General features: G+C 41.3%; 1 protein-coding gene across 5 annotated transcripts in view; it reads left to right on the top strand.

Moving 5' to 3' along the window:
* Positions 1 to 13,538, top strand: part of st3gal5 (ST3 beta-galactoside alpha-2,3-sialyltransferase 5) — an 84,505-nt gene that overhangs the window by 52,572 nt on the left and 18,395 nt on the right. Inside the window, exon 1 of one of the 5 annotated variants that reach the window (XM_072576213.1) lies at positions 3,511 to 3,616. The exons of the other annotated variants lie outside the window; for them this stretch is intronic. The gene's annotated coding sequence lies outside the window, so the exon portion shown is untranslated. Of the gene's footprint in view, positions 1 to 3,510; positions 3,617 to 13,538 lie in introns of those variants that run through there. 5 annotated transcript variants of the gene reach the window in all.

Genomic DNA, 13,538 nt, shown 5'->3' with positions numbered 1-13,538 from the left:
GCCCAGCCAAACAAAACACTCATACATTCACAGTTCCTCCTCCCTGGATATTGGACTCATGAAACACAATCGTTACGGCTATATAAAAGCCCTTGTTAGTGTGGCAGATAAATCTGTGTCCAGGTATTTCAAAAAGGGTTGCCATGTCTTGTAAAAATTCTCAGTTTTGTGATGTACCATATTTGTGAGAAAATCCAGGGGAATATGCTCCATAACAATCTTCCGCCAACCTGACAGGCCTGGGGGTTTTCTGATATCCAACCTAGCAAGATTGGATTACATTCCTTGCACAGAATGTAAGAACATTGAAAGGTTTTGCCTTATGCGAGTCTGCAGGAAATATATTGGGTTGGCCCAAAAGGAGCGAAATAGGGTCCTTCTCCACCCCTACTCCTAAAATCCTCTCCATTGCACCCACCACAGCGCTCCAATATGTTTGAAGCCTATCACAAGACCAAAGACAATGGGTAAGAGTACCCATACAGACCTTGTACCTGGGGCATGCTAAAGATACTCCTGGTTTAAATTTTAACAAACGGTCTGGGGCTAAGTGGACCATGTGGAGAATCTTCAACTGTAAAGCATGGGTCCTATTGCAAATTGATATCTTCCTTGCCTTCTCCCAAATATCCTCCCTTGCCTCTGAAGAAACTTCAACACCCAGCTCTCTTTCCCACATCTTGCACAGTCGATCAGACTCATCTGAGGTGGCACCCTCCAATTGGTGATATAGAGTACTGACAGAGGGTGTACTCTTAGCCCTTAGTACCCCTCTTTCTATGTCAGATTTGTACGGATCAGTCAAAAGTTTGGTGCTTTTTTGAATAAAATCCCTAACTTGGAAAAAAAATGAAAGAGGTCTCTATTAGGTAACTCGTACTTCCATACTAACTGATCGAAGGACATCATTACATCTCCCTCAAATAAATCACCCATGCAAGATATACCCCTAGCTGCCCAATGTTTAAAGCCTGAATCTATCATAACTGGTTGAAAACTCAGCATCCCCACTAAAGGTGTAAACAAAGATGTTTTGCCAATATTACCTTCCCTCTGCCGAATTGCCCTCCATGCTTTAACAATATTGATGACTATTGGGTTATGGCAATATTCCCTAACTGTCCTCACCTTGTCCAAAAACAGCAAACTGGTAAGGGGACACCTTGCCTGGGAGACTTCAATATCTAGCCATATTGAAAGAGGGTCCCAATCACTTACGTAGGTCAGAAGCAAGCTTAATTGGTCATTTTTAATGTCCAGAAGGTCTACTCCCCCCAATCTGTGAGGCAACTGCAGTTTGGCTAATTTAATGAGGGGCTGTTTACGGTGCCAGATAAAGGAGCTGAACCAACTGTCCAGTCTCCTGAGTTTTTATTTATTGAAAATCAGGTGGAGTATCCTTATAGGGTATAGCAAATGAGGGAGAATATTCCTTATGGTCTTATAGGCATAGCCTCTGATTTAGCAAAATTAATGTTATCCCCTGAAAAAGCGCCAAACGTGTGAATGCATTGTATCAGGCAAGGCACTGGAACTGCTGGATTTGTCAAGAAAAATTAGAACATCATCTGCATACAGTGAGATCTTATGTAATTTTGACCCCCACTTCTGGAGCTGATATATTGAGATCCCCACGAATAGCCTCTGCCAACGGTTCAATCACCAACGTAAAAAGTAATGGTTAAAGGGGACAGCCCTGCTGGCTGCCCTTAGAAATATTAAAATTGCTCGATCGTACCCCATTGGTAATGACCACAATGAGAGGTACACTGTAGAGAACCTTTACCCATCTTATGAAAACTTCGCCCAGACCAAACCGGTCTAGAGTATAGAAAAGGTACGGCCACTCAACTCAGTCAAATGCCTTCTCTGCATCTAAATAAATCACCAATCCCTGTATTGACTGCTGTTGGCATGCTTGAATTACGTTCAGCAGCCTCCTAACGTTATTGGAGGATGTGCGACCCTTTATGAAGCCCGTCTGATCCACTTTAATAATAGAGGGTAACACAGTCTCCAGCCTTAATGTAAGAGCCTTAGAAAGGATCTTAAAGTCCACATTTAAGAGCGAGATGGGCCTGTATGAAGCACAGTCTTCCGGATCCTTCCCTTTTTTAAGGATAAGTGAAATATTGGCCTCTCTTGGAGATGGTGGGAGACAAACATGATTGTATGAATCATTAAACATATTCCGCATCGGGCCTGACGGTATACTTATAAATTCCTTATAGAATTTACTGGGAAGTCCATCAGGACCGGGCGCCTTTCCACTCTGAAGCTGCCTCACAGTTTCCTGCACTTCTTGCTCTGATAATGGGACATTGAGAAAGGACTGTTGTTCGGGAGTCACACCTGAGAGCTTCAGATCCCTAAAAAAGGATTCCATTTTGGCCTGCCCCTCCTCATAATTCTCAGACTGATATAATTTAGAGTAGAATCTCTGGGATGCCACATTAATCTTTTTAGAATCACATGTTAGGTTCCTAGACCCTTCCCTAATTGCTGTAATGGTTTGTAGGGCACTTCTCTTTCTGGCAAGGTATGCTAAGTATTTACCTGGCTTGTCACCATGCTTGTATAACTTTGCTTTGTAAAAGCCAGCTCCTTCTTTGCCGTCTGTGTGAGCGTGGAATTTAGTGCAGACCGCAGTGCCGTAATTCTCTGTAGTTTGACCAATGAAGGTCTGTCAGAATAGGCCTTCTCGGCTGCCTTCAACCGTGCTTCAAGGAGACGTTGCTGCTCACACTTCTGCCGCTTCCTACTTGTGGAATATGAAATAACTAACCCTCTCGCATAAGCTTTGGCAGTTTCCCAGAGAATAGATGAGTTATCAATCGAGCCTATGTTGATGTCTAGGAATGCCTGAAATTCCCTAGAGAAATACTCCACAAACTTGTTGTCCATGAGAATAAAGGGGTCAATTTGCCAGTACCTTGAATCCACTGTAACATCCTTAATTTTAACCATGAGGTACGCTGGAGCATGATCAGAGATGACAATATTACCAATCGTACAGGATGCCACCAGATCCAGGGTTACCGCAGGGGTCAGAAAAAAATCCATCCTCGTGTGACATCTGTGCGGATTGGAGAAAAACGTGAAATCCCTACCTGTAGGGTGGAGACACCTCCAGACGTCCACCAATCCTAATTTCCCACACAAACCCAATAACTGTTTAGTTTGTACAGAGGGTCTCGAGGGACCTTTAGGCAACCTGTCTACTGTGGGGTCCATGAGGCAGTTAAAATCTCCCCCTATAATGATGTGCCGAGACTTGAGACTTATCAGTTTAGAAAAAGCATCTACCAAGAATTTAAGAGGATGAGCTGGGGACAATAAACATTTAAAATGCCATTTTCTTCCCCATTTATCAAGGCTTTAAGAATTACAAACCTCCCGTATGTGTCTTTAACACATTCCAACAATTTAAATGAGAGATTTTTCCTAACCAATATAACCACTCTCCTACTTCTGGTATTAAATTATGAAAAACAAACTCGGTCAAAGCCATTCTGCTGTAATTTCAGGTGCTCCTTGTCATCCAAATGTGTCTCCTGTAACAAAGCAATATCAACCTCGTTTCTCAGTCTCAAGAGTGCCTTCTTCCTCCTAATTGGTGAGTGACTTCCCTTGATATTCCAGGTACACCATTTAATCAAATCATTAGCCATAATCTTCTGCAATTACATTTAAATTCCAGAGAGGAGGAACCCGAATTGCTGAGCCTTAGTGTCGCATGATCCACCAAATATAAAAACTACGTAAACTAAAACCACTACATTTAACAAACATACAAAATTATTAAAAATAAAAAACAAAAACCAGAAAACAAACCAACATATCAAGCTCCAATAGCACTGAGTAGGGGAACTCACCCCCTGCCTGGAGGGGGCAACTACCCGTCCCGAACTGCCCATAAATAGGCATCTCAACCACCTTAACTTCTCTCAGGTAGAGCCGCATCGCAAGCACAAGCTAAAAAGAATAAACACCCCATAGAATATCAATATGAATTTTTAAAAAAACATTTTTTAGTTTTAAAAAAAAAGGGGAATAAATACCCCACCCATCCTTTGGTATGTCCTAGCTTAGAAATTTAAAATGTACATCTTAACCACCGCCAGACATAGTTTGAACCAAATTATTATCAATAGAGGAGAAAAAAGGGGATAAACAAAGCTCCAACCGGATTTCCTCCATTTCTTTTACAGAATGATAAACACATACCCAAGCAACAATATTTATATATACTACAATTGTTTAACTTAGGTTAGTTTGTCCACAAAGTCTCTTGCCTTCTCTGATGTGTCAAAGAGATGCATGGATCCATCTAAGGTGATCCGAAGCACTGCCGGATATGTCAGGGAGTACTGAATCCCAAGGTCCTTCAATCTTCTCTTGACACCATCATATGATTTTCGTTTCTGGATTACCGCCACTGAAAAGTCCTGAAAAAACATGATCTTAGACCCCTTGTAAATTAGGGCCTTTGGATCCTTCCCCTGGAGTCTGGAAGCCTCCATTACTCTCTCCTTATCCCAGTAATGATGGAACCGCACTAGGAAAGGATGAGGGCACTGATCCAGACCCGACCTCTGTGCTGCGATCCGGTGAGCCCTCTCTATCTTCAATCCTCTCATGCCAGTCTCCAAGTCAAAGAATTTCGGAAGCCAATCTTCAACAAATTCCGCAGGCCGCTCACCCTCCTTACCCTCAGGCAGACCGATGATCCGAATGTTTTTTCTCCTCCCCCTATTTTTAAGATCATCCACATGGTCACGCAAATTACGAACCTGCGTCTTCAGGGCTTGGATCTCTTCCTTGAATGAACTGGCATCAGCTTCCACCAGTGTGACCCTGTGCTCCACCTCATCCGTCCTCTTCTCCAGGTCTCCCAGCTGCTGCTTATGCTTCTGCAGCATGAGAGAGACTGGAGCCAGCTTATCTTCAATCTGTTTCCCCAACATAACGCGAGATTTTGAGAGCTGGTTCACCAGGTCCTGGAGAGTAATCTGCTATGAGGCTGCTGCAGGCTGAGCTGCAGGCCTGGCCTCAGATGCTCCTCCTCCCTTTTTAGGCATTTCTGGACAGCTGAAAATACAGGTAAGTCAATTTTTAAATGTTTCTTTGGGCTCCACAATCTTTCCAACACCCCAAGAAATCCTGATGACCTGTCCTGCTCCTGCGATGCGAAGCTCTGCAGTGTGATCTTCTCAGATCGCCGCCATCTTAGATCCCCTTCTGTAGTCATTTTAAAAAAAAGCTTGTATGTGTGCCATCAGATTTAGGGGCTTTGATGACTTTAATCACATTAATCTCTAGTCCTCGCTTCTCTTGAAATACTAATTCAAGATCATTATTCATGCTGCTTCTTTGATTCTCTCTTTTTAGGTTTTGTGTCTTTCACAATAAATAAATATAGAAAGGGCTGATTTTTCATTCTTGGGTTTTAAGCATGACTTCAGGATGGATTGCAGGCCAGGAAACTGGAAATACTAAACTGTGTAAGGATTTTCAAGGTAGTGCCCCATTAAAAGATTGGGTGAGGTCCCAAGAGGCAATCAATTGGGACAGTCAACTGAATTATCAATGGTTCTCTAGCTGGCGAGGCCATGTGGAGAGTTGGGCATTTACGATATAGATAGGTAAATGACAAAATAGAAGTGCCTTTTGAAGACTTTACTCCTCCATAGAATAGCCTGTAGCCACAAATGTGGCCCCTTGATGCACCTTTTGCACCAGGGAGCTAGAGAAGTGGTGTAATTAAAGAGGTATCCCTGCACTGCTCTCGAAACTATCTTCATCCATTTGCTAAGCTTCAGCCTTGGAGAGAAATACCAGGTGTTATGAAGAGTGCTGTTATTAGATACTTCAATTGAGTTTCATGTCCAGGGTGACAAGCTATCTCATTGAAAATAATCCAGAGGTGGGAAGATGATGGCAGACCATTTGCTGATTCATGATGCAAAACTGCTTTTATTGCCCACCTCAGAACATTCTGTCTTTGCTGAATGAAAATCCATATTTGCTGAATGACTCCATTCTGAGGACTGAAGCAAGGCAGGTGGTTCGGAAAGCTGTTTTCAAGTGGTGTTCCGCATGGCTTTGTGTTGGGACTGATCTTTTTTTTATACATGTTAAATTGAACTTGATTTGAACTTGAACATAGGGGAAATTTGCAGACGACACAAAAATTGGCTGTGTGGAGGATAGCTCCAAAATGATATAGATGGGTTGGTGGAGTGGGCAGGAAAGTGGCGGATGGAGTTCAATTGTAAGTTTAAGGTAATGCATTTAGGGAGGTTGAACAGTGAAAGGGAGTACCCTTTCCAGTGCACAGATCCCTTAAGAACATAAGAAACAGGAACAGAAGTGGACTTAGCTCCACTTGCCCGCCCACCCGCTTGCCATAACCCTTAATAGTTTCTTTACTTTTCAAAAATCTATCTTTGCCTTAAACATTCAATGAGGTAGCCTCAGCTGCTTCACTGAGCCAGGAATTCCACAAGTAGCAGCAGAAATAGATAAGGTAGTAAAGAAGGCATATGGAATGTCCTCCTTTTATTAGCAGAAGTATAGAATACAAAAGTTGGGATATAATAATGAAACTTTATGAGACAGTGGAATGTGGGAGCTGCAGGTTGACCCACCTTATTATCTGTCCCTAGTTGTCTGTGAAGGTGGTGATGAGCTTGAACCTCTGCAGTCCACCTATGGGTTGACCCACATTGCCATTAGGGAAGGAAATCCACTCAGCAACAGTGAAGGAACGGTGATTATATTTCCCAGTGAGGATGGTGAATGGATTGTGGGAGGTTGGGGGGGAGCTTCAAGGCAGTAGTGTTTCCAAATATCTGCTGCTCTTGTCCTTTTAGACGAAAGTGGTTTGCCCTGTCTCAAGCCTCTTGAGAATCTTGTAGGTTTCGATAAGATCACCTCTCATTCTTCTCAAGTCCCAACCTGTTTAGCCATTGCTCATAAGACAATCTCCGCATACCAGTGAGCATCCTATTGAACCTCTCTGAACTGCCTCGAAAGAAATTCTTTCCCTAAATAAGGGAACCAACACGGTCTACAGATTTGCTTCTGAGGATTTTTGGTGAATTTATGTTGTATATGGTGTAGATAGTACACACTGCTGCTAGTGAGCATGAGTGAATGTTTGCAGATATACTGCCAATCAAGCAAGATGCTTTATTCTGGATCATGTCAAGCTTCTTGAATGTTGTGGAAGCAGCACACATCCAGGTAAGTGGAGATTATTATATCACGCTCCTGATTTATACTTTGTGGATAATGGATAGGCTTAAGGGAGTCAAGAGGTAAGTTACTTCCGGCTGTACTCCTAGCTTCAGACCTGCTCTTGTAGCCACTGTTTATGTAGTACTTCCAGTTCAGTGTCTGGTGAATGATAACTACTAGGATGTTGATTAGCTGGGGGGATTTCAGTGATTGCAACACGATTGCATGTCAAAGGGCAGTGCTTAGATTATCTCTAGTTGGTGATGGTCATAGTCTGGCATTTGTGTGGCATGAATATTACTTGCCACTTGTCAGCCCAAGCCTGGATATAATCCAGATTTTGTTGGACTGCTTCAATACCTGAGGAGTTGTGAATGGTGCTGAACATTGTGCAATCATCAGCAAATATCCTCACTTCAGACCTTATGATGGAGGGAAGGTCCCTTCCCTCCATGAGGCAAGTAAAGATGTTTGGGCCTAGACTATGATCATCACCAACAAGAGACTATCTAATCACCGCCCTTTGACATTCAGTGGTGTTACAATCACTGAATCTTGAACTCCTGCAGAGATGTCCTGCATAACTCTCTGAAATTAAAAAAAAAAATTCTCTCATCTCAGTCTTAAATCAGCATTCTTTAATTCAGAGAGAGTTCCCTCTGGTCCTAGACTCTCCCATGAGGGGAAATGCTGTTTCAGCATTTGCCCTGTCTCAAGCCTCTTGAGAATCTTGTAGGTTTCGATAAAATCACCTCTCATTCTTCTCAAGTCCCAACCTGTTTAGCCGTTGCTCATAAGACAATCTTCGCATACCAGTGAGCATCCTATTGAACCTCTCTGAACTGCCTCGAAAGAAATTCTTTCCCTAAATAAGGAAACCAAAACTGTCTACAGATTTGCTCTCACCAGCACCTTGTACAGTTGCAGTAAAGCTTTCCTATTCTTATACTCCAACCTCCATGAAATAAGGTTAACATTCCATTTGCCATCCTATTTACTCACTGCACCTGTGTGCTAGCTTTTTGTGTTTCGTGCACAAGTACCCCTAAGTCCTTTTGTTACAACCTTTCTGGTCTTTTGTTCTCCCTTCCAAAACAACTTCATAACTTCACCCAGAGAAAATCCACGCAGACACAAGGAGAATGTGCAAACTCCACACAGACAGTTGCTTGAGGCTGGAATCAAACCCGGATTCCTTGTGTTGTGAGGTAGCAGTGCTAACCATTGAGCCACCGTGTCATTCCATAGTCATCCACTTTTTGCCTCTTGCTTTTTGAACTATGGTGTTGCTTTAGAAGTTTTCAAACTCTCAGGTACTTCTCCAGAATCCAAAGAATTTTGGAAAAGTACAACCAAAGCATCCACTATCTTTATAGCAAATCTCTTTCAGAATCCTTGAATGCATGCTTAGAGACTTATTTACCTTTTGCCCAGTAAGCTTGTCAGATAATACTTCCCTAGTAATGGTTCTGGTACTTAATTCCTCACCTTCTGTTCTTTATCAGTGGGATGTTCAAAGTATCTTTCACCATGAAAAAACTGTTTAATTCCTCTGTCAGTTCTTTGTTCCCAATAACAGTCTCCCCAAATTCATTTTCTGTAGGACCTGTGTTCATCTTTGACCTCCCTTCCTTTATATCTTATTGTCAGTTTTTGTATTTATTTATATTTGCCTCATGGCATATTTTCTGTCTTTAATATCTTTTTTGAATTCCTTTGTTGGATCCTTTTATCACAGTCTTCAGGACTATCACTGACTTTTGCCTCCTTCTATGGTTTTTCTTTCCATTTTAACTCTTAACTTTCTTGATTAGCCTTTGTCAGTTTATCCCTCACTTAGAATCTGCTCTTTAGTGGGTTGAATTTTTCCCGAGACTCATGAATGACCTTCAATATCTGCCACTGCTTGCTTACTGTCATTCCTGCTCATGCATTCGCTAACTGTAATCGTAATGGACCTTATTTAAGTAAAAGACAGTTGTTTCTGATGCAAATTTATCACTGTCAAAGTTAATATTAAATTCTATTATGTTATAATCACTACTTCTTAGGTGATGTTTTATTCTCTGATCATTTATTGTACCTGCCTCACTGTCCATTACTAGATACAAGACAGCCTACTCCATGTATTCATGGCATACCTAAATGCTGTACCATCCTTGCAGCATTCTTAATTTATTGATTTTTTTTTTAACTGTGTAATATTCTAATTCTTGTAAGCAGGTCATTAATTGCATTTGGTGGTACTTTCTCCCTGTTTTTTGCTCAACTCAAGTGAATCTATATCTTGATATTCTGAGCTAAATTTTTATCAGACCAAATTTGTTTTTGATTTTGGGGAGACAGTGACCTCATTGGAGTCACAAAACTATTTCCTTAAACATCTGCCATTGTTGCTGAACTGTCTTTGAATTACTGGGCTAAGACAGTTGATCAACAGTGACTGATGTTTAAGGAAATAGTTAGTGACTCTCAGCACAGATATATGTTCTAGTGAGGAAGAAGGATCCTAGAGAAAGGATAAGCTGACCACGATTTTTTTAATATAGGTATTTTTATTGAAAAGAAAATTTTTCAGATTTTTTACAAAATCTCAAAAGTAGTACCAACAAGTATAAGCACCAGTATAAAATTAAATAAGAAAGAAAAACCAAAAAAAGGGGAAAAACCCAACTACTACAAATCTATCCGACAAACAACCAAAACATAAAATTGAATATCATACATTACTAGCAGTAAATGACAAAATAATTAAATAACTAGATACATGCTCAAAATAGATTTACATCAAGACATAATGGAACCTGTACTTATACAGGATTCCTCCTCCTGGGGGTCCCTGAACCAGCCAGAACCATTACCACAGCCAGACAAAAGCCTGGACAGTATGCTGAAATATCTGTGTTGATGTAGTTCAAAAAGGGCTGCCATGTTTTATAAAATAATTTCGTTTTTTGGTGCATCATATTTGTGAGGAAGTCTAGGGGAATATATTCTATGACTATCCTGTGCCAATTTGAAAGTCCTGGGGGGCCTTCAGCTACCCAATTCACTAAAATATTTTTCCTTGCATAAAAGAGAATGGCAAATAATTTCCTCCCGTACACATCCAGGGAGGGAAACTCTGAAGAGCCCAAAAGTAGGGATACTGGATCCAATCTTATCTCTGTACCCAAGATCGCTGTCAAGGCATTCGTTACTCTATTCCAATACCTACAGATCTTATGGCATGTCCATAGACAATGCGTGAGAGTGCCAACTTCAATTTTACATTTAGGCCACATTGGGGATGTTTCTGTCTTGAATTTTGTGAGTCGTTCGGGTGCCATATGAGTCCTGCGAAGTATCTTTAATTGAATAACCTGAGTTCTATTACAAATAGAGATCTTTCTGGCATTTTCCCAGATGTCCTCCCACATTTCTAAAGAGATTTCAAACTCTAATTCTTGATTCTAGGTTTTAAATAATCGTTCCATGTCCTTCGATACCTTATTGTATAGTCAGTGATAAAGATTATTGACTGAGGGCAGCCCCATCGGCCATAGCATTCTCCTATCCCTATCTGATTTGTAGGGGTTAACTCTCAGTGTGGTCTTCTTTTGTATAAAGTCTCATATTTGGAAATACCAAAAGAGATCCCTGTAAGGCAGTCCAAACTTCTGATGCAACTGCTCAAAGGACATCATAACCTCCACATCAAACAGGTCTCCCAAGCAGGAGATACCTCTGGACTTCCAAGTTTTAAATGTAGCATCTCGTCCCTGGCTGAAATCCCGATGCTCCTACTAAAGGGGTGTAAGGGAAGGTTTTTTGCAGGTTACCCTCATCTTGTTGCATTATCCTCCAGGCTTTAATTGTATTTAATACAGTAGGATTTTTACAATAGTCCATAATAGCTCTCATCTTGTCCATAAATAAAAGATTGGTATGGGAACAGTTTGCTCAGGAGGTCTCAATATCTAATCATATTGATTGTGGGTCACAAGAGAGCCAGTTAGCTATATAGGATAATAAAGAGCTCAATTGATACCTCCTGAAATCTGGAAAGTCAAAGTCTTCCCATTTCTTGCGGAAACTCCAGCTTTTGTAATTTGATAAAGGGCCGTCTTTGATTCCAAGTAAAGGAGTCGAGCCAGTCTTAGAACTTACGCAACGCCTGTCTCGGCAGCATCAGGGGGAGCATTCTCATAGGATATAGAAGACAAGGTAGAATATTCATCTTAACCAAGGCTACTCAGTCTAACCAAGATATTGGGAGATCTCCCCAACGCTGAAGGTCCTGCCTTATTTTCTCTAATAAGTGCACAAAATTGGCTTTATACAGCTGACCAAATACCGGAGTGATAAAAATACCTAAGTATAGAAAACTTTCTGGTGACCACCGAAAGGGAAAGCAAGATCCGTCCTGTAGATTGGATACATTGGCAAGACCTCCCGATGGCATGGCCTCCGATTTCATAAAATTGATTTTATAACGTGAGAGCATACCAAATAGATTGATCACTTGAATTAGGTGGTGAACGGATATCAATGGATCACTTAAGAGGAGGACATCATCTGCACAGAGAGTGACTTTGTGCTTGCCTGATCCAACCCTCAGAGCTGTTATGTTAGGGTCAGCTCGTATAGCTTCCACTAGTGGTTTAATCACTAACGTGAATGATAATAATGGTGAAAGAGGATATCCCTGACGACAGCCCCTGCCAATATGAAAGCTATCCGAGCCTAAACCATTGATGATCGCTGCTGCTTTGGGATCATTATATAATACTGAAACCCATTTAGTAAATACCTCTCCGACACCGAACCTTTCCAGTGTTTAAAAAAGATATGGCCATACTACCCGATCAAATGCCTTCTCTGCATCCAAGGAGACAGCTAGACCCGGTATTGTTCCTTGTTGAAAGGCTTGCATCATATTTAAGACCTTTCTAATATTGTTAGTTGATCTGTGACCTTTTATGAACCCCGTTTGGTCCTCTTTTATGATGGTAAAAACAATGACTGCAGATGCTGGAAACCAGATTCTGGATTAGTGGTGCTGGAAGAGCACAGCAGTTCAGGCAGCATCCGAGGAGCTTTGAAATCGACATTTCGGGCAAAAGCCCTATGGTAAGGTCTTCTGCAGTCTTAATGCTAACATTTGGAAAGAATTTTGAAATCTACGTTTAGCAAGGATATCTATATGATGAGCAATCTTCTGGGCCTTTCCCTTTTTAAGAATGAGAGAGTTACTTGCTTCTCTCAACGAAGGTGTTGACTATGTGAGTAATCGTACGTATTTATAAGTGGCCTGGCTTGTTCCCCTATAAATTCTTTATAGAACTCCACCTGGAATCTGTTTGGCCCAGGCACTTTGCCACTCTGAAGCTGCCTAACCGCATCCAGTATTTTTTGGGTTGTCAGGGGGGCATTCAAGATTGACACCTGCTCTGAGGTTAAGCCCGGGAAGGCCAAACTTTTAAAGAAGGATTCCATCTTCCAAGATCTATCCTCCCAGTCCTGCGATTTATATAGTTCAAAATAGAACTTTCTAAAGGCTGAATTGATCTTTTTACACTCACAAGTCAAGGTACCAGCACTTTCTCTAATGGACTTGATGGCTTTTCTTTCTAGCAAGGTACACTAGATATCTGCCAGGCTTGTCACCATATTTAAATAATCTCTGCTTTGCGAATAATATTTCCCTCTTTGTTTGGGTAAGTGCGATATTCAAGGCTGCCCTAAGGGCTATGATCCTTTGTAGGTTAGTAATGGAAGGCCTGTCAACGTACGCTGTCTCAGCTGCCTTCAAGCGAGCCTCGAGCAGGCGCTGTTATCTTTTCCGGATCGCAGAATATGTGATGACCAAGCCTCGTACATACGCCTTAGTGGTCTCCCACATCATCGACTGGTTACTGGCCATACCTAAATTAATTTCCCAGAGGGTTTTGAATTCCTGTGAAAAATACTTTATAAATTTGCTATCCTGCAATAAGCAGGGATCCATACATCAATGTCAGGGGCCTATCCTATCATCCCTAGTCTTGACTTCCATATATACTGCAGCCTCATCGGAAATAGCTATATTACCTATTTTATAAGACCGTATCAAATTCACCAATCAAATGGAAAAAGATATTATCAAGTCTTAAAAAAGAAAGGGTCAATGTAGCTCTCTTACAGGAGACACATCTACTTGATAAAGGACACTTAAAGCTACAACAGGGTGGATTTGATCAGGCTTTCCTTTCATCTTTCAGTTCAAAAAGTAGGGGAGTAGCCATTCTTATTCAGAAGAATCTTCCTTTCCAAAT

This window comes from Chiloscyllium punctatum, chromosome 1 (genome assembly GCF_047496795.1).
Source record: "Chiloscyllium punctatum isolate Juve2018m chromosome 1, sChiPun1.3, whole genome shotgun sequence".
NCBI lineage: Eukaryota > Metazoa > Chordata > Chondrichthyes > Orectolobiformes > Hemiscylliidae > Chiloscyllium > Chiloscyllium punctatum.
The sequence above is the reverse complement of the archived record's forward strand: the minus strand, read 5'-3'. Positions and strand labels throughout refer to the sequence as shown.